Genomic DNA, 14485 nt, shown 5'->3' on the forward strand with positions numbered 1-14485 from the left:
ATTTGTAGCGTAAAGTTTGAAAATAATTCATAAATCAAACACGTTTGAAACTATTTTTGTATTAAAAATAGTTTTATAACAACAAAGGAAATTGTATAAGATTACAGAGATCTGAAGAAACTATAATAAAAGCTTAAAAAATAGAATGAGTCTAATCTGTCTAAGTTAGCCCATGGGAAAATTTTATTCCTCTAACTTTCTGACCAGAATCAAGCAATGTGGAGCCTTGGCCACTATTCAAAGAGTCATTGATATGTAGATACCCAATCTAGACTGCTCAAGAACTCAGATTTTTCAGATCCTACTCAAGTTTCCATTTTGTTATATTCTTTATGTTCCTTGTATTTAAGTGAACCATGAGTCTATCAGAGAGGCTAACTTTCACATTTCCAGGTAGAGAAATCAGAAAACATATTTTGGAGTGACATTATATACTGCAGGTCTCTCTTCGAAAGCAAATCCTCAAGAGACCATAAATTAACTATAGCTCTTCTTGAGAGAAGTTCTGAGGCTCCTTCCTGGAGCCCTGCAGTGGTTTGGAATGTAAGAATTCATTTAAAAATTACACTGATGCAATGTTTTTCAGATGTTGAAATGAGATCCCAAGGATTTTCACATTGTGTAATTACTTCAAGCAATTGCTCTACTCTTTTCATACTATAAATAAAAATGTATTATAATTAATTATGTCTAACAATTGTGCTGTGAATGTCAAATTGTGACCTTTATTTCAAACCAAGTAATGTCTTCTTGTTTGGATCTTGTGGCACGGCTTTTGTTGTTCTGGAGCATTTATGGGAACAAAAAGATCTCACTCTCTTCCTCTTTCTCTCTCTCTCTTCTCTCAAGAATTTGTGTAGTATAACATTAACTAACCAACTTAATAAAACACTGCTGGGGAACTTTCCCTTTGGATTCACTGAGAAATTTCCTTGGACAGAATAATTCACTTTGGACCCTGTCCCAGGACCCCAACTCACGTCTTTTACAAATGGCTTATAAACACCCACAGTAACACGAAACTGCTGACACTGGCAGCACTTCCAGGAATCATCTTAATTAAGACATACAGTACCAAGAAGGGTTAATATCATTTGAAAGTAAAAGCTTTCATGCCAATGGCAAGACCACTCTGTGAGCACTGCTGGGTCAGCACTGTAATTAAGAAAATTGCCTCTAGTGTGCTTGTTTGGTAATGCTATTATCATCTTCTTCTTTTTTTTTTTTTTCTTTTAACAAGAGTAAACTACTTGGAGAGGTCCCCATTTATTCTTCTTGCTTCCACTAACCCCTGATCCCGCCAAGGCCAGGCTCATCTAGCATTTAAATGGCTAAATGAGTTACTTTATCATCTGGTTCACCCTGAAGTCTTTTACATATTTTTCTTGACCTCTAACCCACAGACTATTATTTTGACAGCTATCATTAATGCTGTGTCTTGAGTAACCATACATTGACTAAGATGGATGGTGAAAGAGCTGAGGAGTTGAAAGAAATGGACACCCACTTTCATCTTCCTCTTGATTAAATCGAAACCACCCAAAGCTATTGCACACAAAGTGTCCTGTGGCAGCGTCGGAACAGTTTAACAGAGATTTTAGTGGGATCCCATTTGGAAAGAGGAAAAGAACCCTACTATAAAACAAATAGACCACAAAAACTGCACATCTCTAACTCTATAAATATAAATTATGACTATTCAAGTATGAAATCAGATGAATCAATATGTGGTTAGAATTAAAGTACTCCAAAGTGCTCTACTGAAGAGGAGACTTGCTGGTAAATTTAACAAAGAGAATTCCAATGTCAAGAGACATAAGCTAAAATGACATTGTTGACTACAAGGTTCTGCCACACAGCTTTTAAGTCCAGGGTCCCATTTGAAAGTCCATGTTGGTTTACTGTGATCATTTATATGAAACACCATGGTCTGTGGTTGCTCTATAAATGTGAAGTCATTACCAGCTTTGGACCCACAGAGTTTAATTGCCTCTCTCTGCCAGGAAATGACTATAACTAAACTCAATGACTTAATTTACACTATAGGAAAGACATCTAGTGAACATGGCAATGATAGCGTCCCAGTTTCAAATATGATAAAGAAGTAGCCAGTATGTTACATCTTGATAAGGTAAAAATGCACCCCAACTACAGAACCTAGAGTGGTAAAAATACAATTGATGGGGAAGGATGTATGACATTGATAAGAAATTGTACTTAAAATTGGGATATAAAATCTTACTTGGAAATGTTCTGCCATAAAACAAATTAAGAATGATTACCTTGGGATTGGAAGACAGGAGGATGAAAATAAAATACCACATCCCACATTCAGTCAATGATATCTGCTGAACAGAAAAACTCTGTGGCCAACTGCTTCAAAATGGATTTCTTTTTCTCACATTTTAAAAGCTCTGGCAATATAATATTTTCCAATTCCTCTCCAATACAAATAAAGACATGAAATAAAAATTTATTCATGAATGGTCATGGAAACACTGTCCATGAAGATTTTTTTAAACTTGTACTAAAGAATTTACCCATAGTGACTGGTTATAGTTCCTAAAGCCATGGAAAAAAAATTAAATTAGCTCTTGGGATAACATCTAGTGTAAATATTCTATACTTTTCCAGCAGGTTTCTCCAAAAATGCTTTAAAATATGAAATATTTGAAATTTACATCTACTTACTCATTCTAAGGAGAAAACTATTAAGCATGGAATTCCCAAGAAATGTCCCCCCATTTTCAGATTTCTCATCGACATTTATTCAGATGTTCATGTTATTTGGCAAATCTCTCAATCAGCAAAAAAAACACTAATGGGCATCCTCCATGCTCTGAATTCTGGGGTGCTACTATGGTATGTAACAACAAATTTCTTCAATGAGCTTGCGTTTAATGAAAAATGAGAGAGATTTGTTGTTTCTTCCTCTTTGTGCAGTGAAAAAATTGGTAAATATTGCTGGTTTATGTTCCAAAAGCTGCTAAATGAGTTGAGTTCAAGCAAAATAAAGAAATTCAACTTTGTGGTTTGTACAAATCTGAATGATCAGATAAAATTCTTAATTAGATTTTTTGGCCTTGTGCAGCCACTACTTCATCTGTTCACCAGTTTTCTTCTTCTAAGCATTCTCTAACATCAGTTGAGCACTCAGACATACTTAAGATAGAAAATGAGCAATTAAAAAAGACCATGAAGGAAAAGGAGTCCAGTGGTACATATATCCTAGATGCTATAAAGGACCCTTCTGTAGGCTAATAAGAAAAAGCAAACCAACAATGAAGACATTGGAATAAACTTTTCAGCATATGGATGTGTTGGAAATGGGACATAAGACCAGGGTAGAAATCAAGGGCTTAAAAGGAAAGAGGTTTAAAAAAGAAGAAGAAAAGAAAACAACTATACATTTGAAGCAACTCTTTTATTGAAAGAGTTGAAAAGCAGCAAAATATAACGTTGGTGATAATAATGTGTTTTAAAAAGATAGATAATTAATTAATTTTTAAAAGTCTACAAAGGGCAAACGTTAGATCTGGTCTAAATTGCAGCATTAGTTTTAAGGTTGTAATGGTTAGAAACAAATCTTTAAGAAATAAGAAGAATTTTACAGGTACAGAGTGAACATAAAAGTAGCAAATAAAGAATCCACTTTCAGTAACTTATTTGGTTTTATAACTTAAGCTACATTCATTTTTATTTGAAAAATAATGTACACACCATGTATGGACTGTGTGTGTGTGTGTGAAGATTTGTCAATAAAAATATTTTTTAAAAAATAACAATAATTTACTTCCAATAAAAGACTCGATTCCTTTTAACTCATCCCTCAGAAAATGGTTCTAGGCACCAGGGCAACCTGAGATTTCCACTGAAATCCTCCTCCTCATCATCTTCATTATTACCATGATCATCAAGCTGTATTTATTAAGGACTTCTTCACGTCAGCCACTGGGATATCCACTTCACATACATTATGTCGTAGAATTCTTATGGTAATCTAATGAGTTATGTGCAATTGCCATTCCCTGTTAATGATGAGAAACGTAGAGAGTTAAATTATTGCACAGACATAGAGCTGGTAGAAGCTGAACACTGGATTAGGACTCATTCCTGTCTGAATCCTGAAGTTCCACGCAGGACTTCTCATAACTGACCTGGTGGACACATAGAGGAAAACTCACATCAGCAGTGAACACTAAGGATACTGATATATAAACAAAACTTCCAAGAATTTCTGCAAACTATATATCACACTGATGTAAATCCTGCCCTAACCCACATGCGAATGAGTATGCAGCCTGGGAACAAGGAGAAGACAATCCAAGCAGGAAATTCCTAATATTTCCTGAACTAATTTCCCAATGACAGAGGTAGATAGAGTTCAAGCAGGGCATTTGCGATGGTCTTACTCCTGCCCAACTCACTCTCATCACATCGCTGAAAGCCAGAGGATCAACAAAAAGAGAAAGAAGCCACTGAAAAAGAGGGAGGAAGCTTGAAATGATATGGAAGAAGAAAAAACTTGTAAAATACTAAAATCATGGAGAATGGCTTAAAGTCACCAAATCTTCTAAGGTGGCATTAAGAAACGAAATCCAAGTACGGACCCTTTGAAGGTAACAGTGGCATCAACCTCCATGCCCCAGAAAGGAGACTGGTTACAAAAACAAAAAAATAAAAAGTGTCATACCCAATGGAATACCAAGCAGCCATTAAAAATGATGACCGAAAATAATATTTATCAATCCTGAAACCCTGCAAGATAAAAGTTTTCAGGTGAAGTACTGATTTTAAAACATGATTCATAACTGTAGGATTCTGAGTTTGTAAATAAAATGTTCATATATTTATTAACATAGAAAAAAGATAGAAAGAATGTGCCACAAAGTAATATTGCCTGCTGTAGGGGGACGGAGGATGATCTCGAGTCTTAATTGTCTTAAAAAACCAACAAATTTCATAACAAAAATAATATTGTTTAAAAATAAATAAAAAGGAGACTATTTAAGGGCAATAGACAGTGAGAAGGCATCTTAAAACCAGGATGTGGGAAATCTCCCCAGAACAAGAAAGATATAGTATTATAATGAGAGGGTTATATAGGCTTGTCAAAGAAAAAAGAGTACCAGTGAGAATACCAACTCTTCTAATGCTCAAAAAAAAGGCAGACAACATTAGTATATGTCATCTGCTTGTAAATAAGAAGCGAGTCCTGTTAACGTGATACTGGAAAGCGCAAGAATTTCTTAAATTGAGATGAGAGCAAGCTAGAAAAAGACCACTAATCTAAATTGAAGATTCTCAACCCCTGGCAGCAAAGATTCACCTGGGGAGCCATTTTAGAACAGTGATTCCCACCACCCATCCCAAATCTATTAAATCGGAATCTCTAGGGTGGGAACAAAGCATTGTAATTTAGTTCTACAGGTGACTCTAGTCGGCAACCAGGATTGAGGACAACAAATCTAACTCTAAATAGTCTGCTAGTTAAGTTGTGTGATTGCGAGTATTTTTATTCTCAACCACACTTTTTTTAAAATTTTCTTTCTCTCCTGAGAATTGTTGAATACATGTTTTAAAGTAAATTCTCGCACAATAAGATATATATGTCTTTTCCTTTATTATGAACAGAAAACTCCCATCCAATGCCATCACCAACCACTCATGGTTAGATGAGAATGAAGTAGAGCATGAGTATCATTAGGAGGGAACACAAGAAGGAAGAAGACCTCAGAGGAAGGGGTGCCTTCCAACCCTCACACAGAGTTCCACTCTGACTTTTGTTTTCCCATAGTTCCTGTCTCTGTCTAATATATATTTAGACAATTAACACTACTTAATTGTGTCCTTGTGGTTGTATTTCTCCCTCTTGGTCCTGAACTCATTCAGGCACAAAATGCACCTTCTCTTTCATTTTGCCATCAGCATCCATCACACAGTAGGATCTTAATAAATGTTTGTTAATTGGATAAAGAGATGAAGTACTAGGCATTATTATTATTACATATATGCCTATTACATATAGGCATTATATATGTAATATGTTCTTTTCAGTTCTATTATTCTAGAATTCTAAGGTCTTCCAGACTTACCCATTTCCCACCTTTTATAACATTGCTTGAAAGCAACCAATTTCCCTGGGCATTCTAAAAAGCTGTAAACAATTCTGGAACATGTTATGGTATTGTCCCCAAATAGACAAAATTTTAAAGGTTACCAATAGCATTTGTCAGTACATATGGTAGGCTGTGTTGTTTTATTTTATTTGATTCAAAATCCCTTTGTCTTCATGAGTGCCAAGTTATTTGTGTATATCAAAGTAGATTGCTTTGGGATAAAAATAACAGTGGTGGACAAATTCAGCATGTTCACCTAGATGACCCATAGAGCATGTGGTCTGGAATTCCCTCAAATAAAATAATTCTGGAAGCAAATGGCTCCAATTCAGACAAATCTAGTGTGCTCTGGGTTGACCATGCTCATTCTTCATTGATATCATCCATCCTCAGGGATGTCAGCTGAAGTTCAAACATTCAGTACCCTTGTGAGTTAAGCCAATTTCGTGAACTTTAAAGCTTAAGATGTGGCATAATCCATGTGCCAGGTGGACAATGGATTGTTTTACATCAGGGGTCAATGATCAGAAATTCCAGGGATGAGGAAGGATGTGCTAGCTCAGAAAACATACGCAGTCTTTAATTATGTCCACTATATGATGCTGACTTAAGGTACTCAATATTAGAAAGAGTAGGCATAATCAAAGCAAACATAGTAGTTGTAGTTAATCATTGCAATGAAGAGAATAATGAAACAAATTTTAAAAGATGCTGCAGCATTTTCCTGTCTATTTAAACATTTCAGAACTAGAATTAAAATATGTCTCATTGGATGTTTTTTGCCTGTCCTGTTACAAATATTGAATTGAGTTTTCAGTTTTTGAAAAGCTGTTGTGAGAATAAAAACTGCCTTTGAATTCATTTCACAAATTCTGCTTCTTTTCCTTTATTTAGTTCCATTCCTCACTCTAAGACTCTTGATGTAACCAAATTGAATGAAGTTAAGATCTTAAAAACTGGAATCAAAAAACAATATTCTATAATCTTTGTTTTGGCTTCTTCTCCATCAAGCAACTCATATTATATTGCGAATGCCATTGCTGTTATTGAATAACCAGTAAAAGCTTTATTACAGCTTGCATTATCAATCGAGAAGAGTAAAGACCTAATGTAGTCATATTTCAGGGACTGTTACCATGTACATCCATCAATGCATCTGTTTATCTCTAGTAATAGCAAGTTCCAATGATTCTTTGTTAGATTCATTAATATTTATTTGATGAGTCACTATTATTTGTTGGAAAGTATTGGGGACTATTTACACCATAGAACTGTTATATGTCTTCTTCCGTATTGAGGAAACTGTTTCCTGTATACTGTAACATCCTTACCTCATTGCAAATGTGTCAAAGAATCACCACAAAGATTTTTAAATGACCCCCATATATATAGTTGTATATAAATGTTCAGATGAGCCTTTACACTGCAAATTAAGGTAAAAGTTCACCGAGCAATTAACAGATGAATATATTTCTTTTTGAGCAACTATGTCAAATCAAATTGAGACAATATGAACAGAAACGGGTGAGCTGCTGATGCTTATACAATAGCTCAAGTATGTGTCCCCCCACACATGTACCTTCCCATACTAAAGTTCAAGAAACTTCTATTCAAATAAAAAATGTAACAGATTATAGATGAAAAAAAGATTAATATATGAAGTTATTTACATTTAACTATTGGTGGAAGAAATGAAATAAATATGTACATTTCTCAGGGCTTGTCAGTATCTCAAGGGTTTTGTAACCTCTTTAGACCAAGAACCTAAGAATCCACAACTTATATGAAGAAAATTTGGTAATATTTTTGTTCAGCCAAAGTATATTTCACTTTCTTCTTACTATTAGCTTGGGAAAAATCAGTGGCACATTTTTTATTTTATGTAATGTAGTGTAATTTGGTTGTTTTCCAATGTTTCATTATGAAAATTTTCAACATTTCAGAGAAGTTGAAATAATTGTACAGTGAACACCCTTGCACCTCTGTAAACAGGGATATGTTTTAAAATTATGAAATGGGCTGTCTCTTCTAAGAAACCGAAAATTTCCTATTCACACCCACACACATTTAATCATACCTGGCAATGGGGCATAGAGGTCCACAAAATGATAAATGGCTATTTAACCGAAGGGAGAATGGAAAATAATTTATTAGCAATATGTACCATAACTATGGATGGATCCACACTCGTGGTGGTAGGATTATTCAAATACAACTTAAAATAGTGTTCAATTCAAACAAACCATCGAAATATTGAAAAAAAGGAAACCACAATACTTTTAGATCTCAGAAAATTTGTGGTAAAATGTGAATAGAACAGAGGCAATGGATTTAGCTGCAAGTTACTATTTTAAGGCAATATTTTCCAAAATATGGTAGGTACACCACTAGTGGTGTCAGCTTCTACACTAAATAATTATTAAGGTATTAATGCCACAGTTGTCTTTCAACCTTTCCTATTTCTCTAGGAGAAAGCTTTCATTTCATACCAGTACTAAAGGCCTCTCTACATATCTAAATGTCCATTTTTACAACTTATCCTTCAATTGGAGCACTATCTGGTTAGAATTAAAAAACACTGATGTTCCTTTTTTTTCCAATTTACTTCTGTTTATGATTGTTGCATATATTTTTCATTTATAGTTGTGATGAAATTTCCTTTACACAAATGTATTTAAATGAAAAGCAGGTTCATTGGGAGAAAAATTAAGCAATTAATAGTAAACAGACAGGCAGATCATGGTGGCTCAGCAGGCAGAGTTCTCGCCTGCCACGCAGGAGACCCGGGTTCGATTCTGGGTGCCTGCCCTTGCAGAAAAAAAATAGTAAACAGACAATGGCAGAATTTATAAAAGCAATCATCAAAAGCTTAAAGTAGGAGAAATATTACTTTAATGGTTACTAGATGGTATTTTGAAAAATCCATGGAAAAGACATTCGCTGATGAAATATTTCAAGTGTTATATTTACAATTCTTCTCTGCCTATTAAAAACTCATTGCTGGGCTTCCCTTGCCTAAAATTTGAATATGTTCCCAAATATTTGGTTCTCAAATGAAAATTTTTAAAATGACCAGGAGTCCCAATTTCCTTGAGGACCCTCAATCTTTTGAAAGGACTACTTTTATTTATCAAGAGGGGTGGAGCAAAGTACATTAATTTCCTCCCTAACTCAAGGCAAGTCATAGCCCACCTTTAACATGTTAGTTCCCAAATTTGAAAATCTTTTTCTATAATATAATAAGTTGCCATTGCAAACAAATAGTGTGATTTATAATGATCCAAATATCCACAATCTATATAGGTGGATAAATATAGATTGTGATTGCTTAAATTATAACATTAGTACTGTATCATAAAAAGCCTTAAATTAAAAAAAAAAAAAAAAAGCCTTAAATTGTTGGTATTTGACTACCCTGCAGGTGACCGGAGTAAATTTCATCACGTATCATGATGTTACAATAGTCTTTATAGCAAATGTAAAGCCCAGAAGAGTTAACTAGAGTCATCACATTCTGCAGTATGAACTATTAGGAGAGAGATTTCCCCGGTGTATGAGTTGAACAAAAGATTAAATTCGACAATAGGAGTTTTGAATGTTCATGCAATTCCAGCATTTCTAAGGAGTTTGAATAAGTTCTTTGCTTTGCTTTGGTAATCTTCAGCAAGGAAGAGGGAGAGAGGGAGGTGTTAGCAACAGCAAAGAAAATACCTGATGCATGTGGTAGAACAACATCATTACTAAATAGTTAAACTAAATAGTTAAACTAAATAGTTAATCACTGCTAAATAGTTAAACTCACCTACACACACTTACACACACACACACACACACACAGAGTTATCATACACCCCACATGAGAGAGAAAAACCTTTCAAAAATCCAATTGTTTTGGGATAAGGGGTATTGGATGTATGAGTTTTTTCTTTTTTCTTTTTCTGGAATGATGCAAATTGTGCTGGTTTGAAAGGATATATGCCCCCTAAGAAAAGCCATGTTTTAATATAAATCCCACTTCTTAAAGGTAGAATAGTCTCTATTCAATGCTGTGTATTTGGGACTGTGATGGGATCATCTCCCTGGTTGATGAGATTTAGTTAAGAACGGTTGTTAAACTGAATTAGGGGATGACATGTCTCCACCCATCTGAGTGGGTCTTGATTAGTTTCTGAAGTCCTATAAAAGAGGAAACATTTTGGAGAATGAGAGACTCAGAGAGAGCAGAGAATGCTGCAGCACCATGAAGCAGAGTCCACCAGCCAGCAACCTTTGGAGATGAAGAAGGGAAATGCCTCCCGGGGAGCTTCATGAAACCAGAAGCCAGGAGAGTAAGCTAGCAGATGACGCCGTGTCTACCATGTGCCCTTCCAGCCGAGAGAGAAGCCCTGACTGCGTTCGCCATGTGCCTTTCCAGATGAGAGAGAAACCCTGAACTTCATCGGCCTTCTTGAACCAAGGTATCTTTCCCTGGATGCCTTTGATTGGACTTTTCTATAGACTTGTTTTAATTCTCGGCCTTAGAATTGTAAACTAGCAACTCATTAAATTCCCCTTGTTAAAAGCCATTCCGTTTCTGGTATATTGCATTCCAGCAGCTAGCAAACTAGAACAGATTTTGGTACCAGGAGTGGGGTGCTGCTGCTGCAGTTTGCAAATACCAAACATGTTGGAACGGCTTTTTAATTGGATAAGGGGAAGATTCTGGAGGAGTTGTGAGAAGCTTGATAGAGAAGGCCTAGAATGCTTTGGAGAGACTGTTGGGAGAAATGTGGACTCTAAAGATACCTCTGATGAGGCCCTAGACAGAAATGAAGCACGTGTTATTGTAGACTGGAAGGAAAGTGAGCCTTGTTTTAAAATGGCAGATAATCTAGCAAAATTGACTCGTGGCTTTGGCTGGAAGGCAGATTGTAAAAGCCATGAACTTGTATATTTAGCAGAAGAGATCTCCAAATTAAGTGTTGAAAGTGCAGCCTGGTTTCTCCTCACAGCTTATAGTGAAATGCGAAAGGAAAGAGATAAGCTGAGAACTGAACTCTTGAGTAAAAAGAAACTAGAAATTGAGGTCCTGGAAAATTCTGGGCCTACAGAAAGGGAGACTCCAGAGTATAGTGCCCTGAGTGTGGATTTAACCAAATGTGGAACCAGCCAGCCATTTCAGAGAAAGTCAGGATCGGACATGGAGTTATCCAGGAAAGATTTGTGGAAACTCCTTATGTCTGATGGGCATGATCCAAGGCTACTGCATAGAAAGCCAACGAGAGTGCTGTGGGACCTGTATAAACAGAGCCGCTGCCAGTCTGGACTGACGGGTTCAGAGAAGGGACACATTGGAGGAAAAATAACTTCAGAGGCAAAACCGTGGAGGCTGAGGTCTGAAGTCAAGAAGCCTTGGGCCAGGAGAGTGGACCCACCCAAGCCCGTGGAGAGGGTGAGTTTGCCCCAAAGGCAGAGAATGGGCCTTCCACCTCATTGCAGTGGGAGAGTCATGCCGCCTCAGGTCTTGGAGAGAGTGAAGCACGTTCCTTGGGGTTTGGGGAGAGCCTGGCTGCCACCACATGGAGGGGTTGAGCGTGTGCCCCGGAGATGGCAGAGAGCCCGGGTGCGGCCCCAATGCTTGGAGAGGGTGGAGCCGAGAGAAAGGTGGTCTCCCCAATATCCCCCAAGGTTGCATTCAGAGAGAGGCAGGCGTAGGCATTTGGAAAGGGTGGGACTGCCACTTTCTAAAGCCCTGAGGATAAATGACTCTCAGACTTTGAAATCTAATGGACTTTGCCCTGCAGGATTTTGAAATTGTACGGATCCTTTGTTCCTTCCTCCCTATGGAAATGTGTATATGTATCCTATGAATGTTCCTCCTTTATATGTTGGCAGCAAATAATTTGTTATGAGTTTTCAAAGGTCCAGAGCAAATGGAGAGAATTTTGCCTTAGGACGGACCATGCCTGTAACTGACTTGATGAGATTTTATACTGTCTTTAATTTTGTACTTCATTTGTATTGCTATTGAAAGATTTAAGGTTTCTGATATTGTTATGAAATTAATGTATTTTGTATATGGGAAAAACATGTCTTTTTTAGGGGCCAGAGGGTGGAATGTGCTGGTTTGAAAGGATATATGCCCCCTAAGAAAAGCCATGTTTTAATATAAATCCCACTTCTTAAAGGTAGAATAGTCTCTATTCAATGCTGTGTATTTGGGACTGTGATGGGATCATCTCCCTGGTTGATGAGATTTAGTTAAGAACGGTTGTTAAACTGAATTAGGGGATGACATGTCTCCACCCATCTGAGTGGGTCTTGATTAGTTTCTGAAGTCCTATAAAAGAGGAAACATTTTGGAGAATGAGAGACTCAGAGAGAGCAGAGAATGCTACAGCACCATGAAGCAGAGTCCACCAGCCAGCAACCTTTGGAGATGAAGAAGGGAAATGCCTCCCGGGGAGCTTCATGAAACCAGAAGCCAGGAGAGTAAGCTAGCAGATGACGCCGTGTCTACCATGTGCCCTTCCAGCCGAGAGAGAAGCCCTGACTGCGTTCGCCATGTGCCTTTCCAGATGAGAGAGAAACCCTGAACTTCATCGGCCTTCTTGAACCAAGGTATCTTTCCCTGGATGCCTTTGATTGGACTTTTCTATAGACTTGTTTTAATTCTCGGCCTTAGAACTGTAAACTAGCAACTCATTAAATTCCCCTTGTTAAAAGCCATTCCGTTTCTGGTATATTGCATTCCAGCAGCTAGCAAACTAGAACACAAATGTTCTAAAAATGGTCATGTGATCAATACAAATTGATGTGATGATATTGTGAGCTATTGATTTTATACCATGTATGGACTGTATCTCTGTAAAGATTCCTCAATAAAATATATTTTTAAATGCTCTGTGACAAAATTTTACTGGACTTTGTTTTCAAAATAATTTTAAAATAATAGTTTTCTATTTTGTGGGATTTCAAACACTTTTTTTATACATTTGACCATAGTTCCTAAATCCTTATAAATATCACAGTGGTCCTGCTGGTATAGCTGAGGCCCATTCTCTCATTGCAGAGAGAAGGCTCAGCATTGGTCTCAAGCATTTTATAGTTAGAGACTAAGATTACACTTTCTTCTCCTTTTCTATATTTCATTATAGCCTAGGAGGCCCTAAGCTCATGGTAAAGGTCAGATTTTTCTAACCTGTATATGGAAACTTCTATTTTTTAATACTTCTAACAATTTCAGCATTTTATATTGCATTCAAATTTTAATTTTCAATGTAATCCCTCATTCAGGATCATATTAACCACGTTAACCCCTAATACCATGATGTGGATTCTAATGGACAATGGCTAATAGGCCAGAGTTTAAGTAGCTCTACAGTTATTTTCCTGGACTTATACTGGGTCTATGTAGCAGAAAGGAATATGGGATTTACAGAGAGGGATTTGAATACACTAGAAAAATGTTCACCTTAGAGGTAGATAATTGCAATATATTCACTGTTCTTTTTGATTTCTTTTATTATTGCAAGAGTATCCTTCACAGTCACGTGGACTCAAATATCATTTTTAGCTGGACAAAAAAAGAACCTCAAAGGATACATTTTTGGCTTCAGGTAAATTGTTTGAATTGATAATATCCAATAAGATTCATGTGGAAATTGTCTACACCCAAGTAGGACTTAAGCTCTCCAAGAATCACCAGACTATTTGGCATTTGGAGACCTTTGATTAGAAACTACAGTTCCAACTTAATTTGATGATTATAGGAATGAAACGTAACTTAATATTAAATAAAACAAACTTTCTTCTGAAATTCCATGCCTATCTAATTTCTGAGTTTCGATCAAGCTAAGGGACTTTTATGTTGCCAAATGTAAATTTATTCTTTCCAAATATTCCATTATCCAAAACATCACATAGAAATTCCCTCTGTTTTCTGTGACCAAAACTACCAAGCTCCTTGCAAAGTCCATCTCATCACCTGGGATCTTGTTCCAATGTCATCTTACTCTCTTGGGAATCTTACGTTACTACCTCTTTATCCCTTCTCTTACTTGCATTTCAAGTCCTTTTCAACCACATTCTCTCTCCACCCACACTGAAGAAGCTCAAGTCTCTTTCATGTTAAAAAAAAAAACTCTTCCCCTCAAACTTCTTTCTCTTGTTTTTTCTACCAATCTCTCTGCAATTCCCTTTGACATTCCTCATTCCTGTCTCTTAAATGTTGGTTTTCCTCAAAGAAAATGCTTTACTTTCTCATCTTATCAAATATTATCTCTTCATTCACATCATGGCATCATGGCTTCTTTATCCATTTATTCCCTAACATATCTCAAATACATATTTCTGATGTTGTTGCACTTTGGATTCTCCAGAAACAG

The sequence above is a fragment of the Tamandua tetradactyla genome, chromosome 17 (assembly GCF_023851605.1).
Source record: "Tamandua tetradactyla isolate mTamTet1 chromosome 17, mTamTet1.pri, whole genome shotgun sequence".
Lineage (NCBI taxonomy): Eukaryota > Metazoa > Chordata > Mammalia > Pilosa > Myrmecophagidae > Tamandua > Tamandua tetradactyla.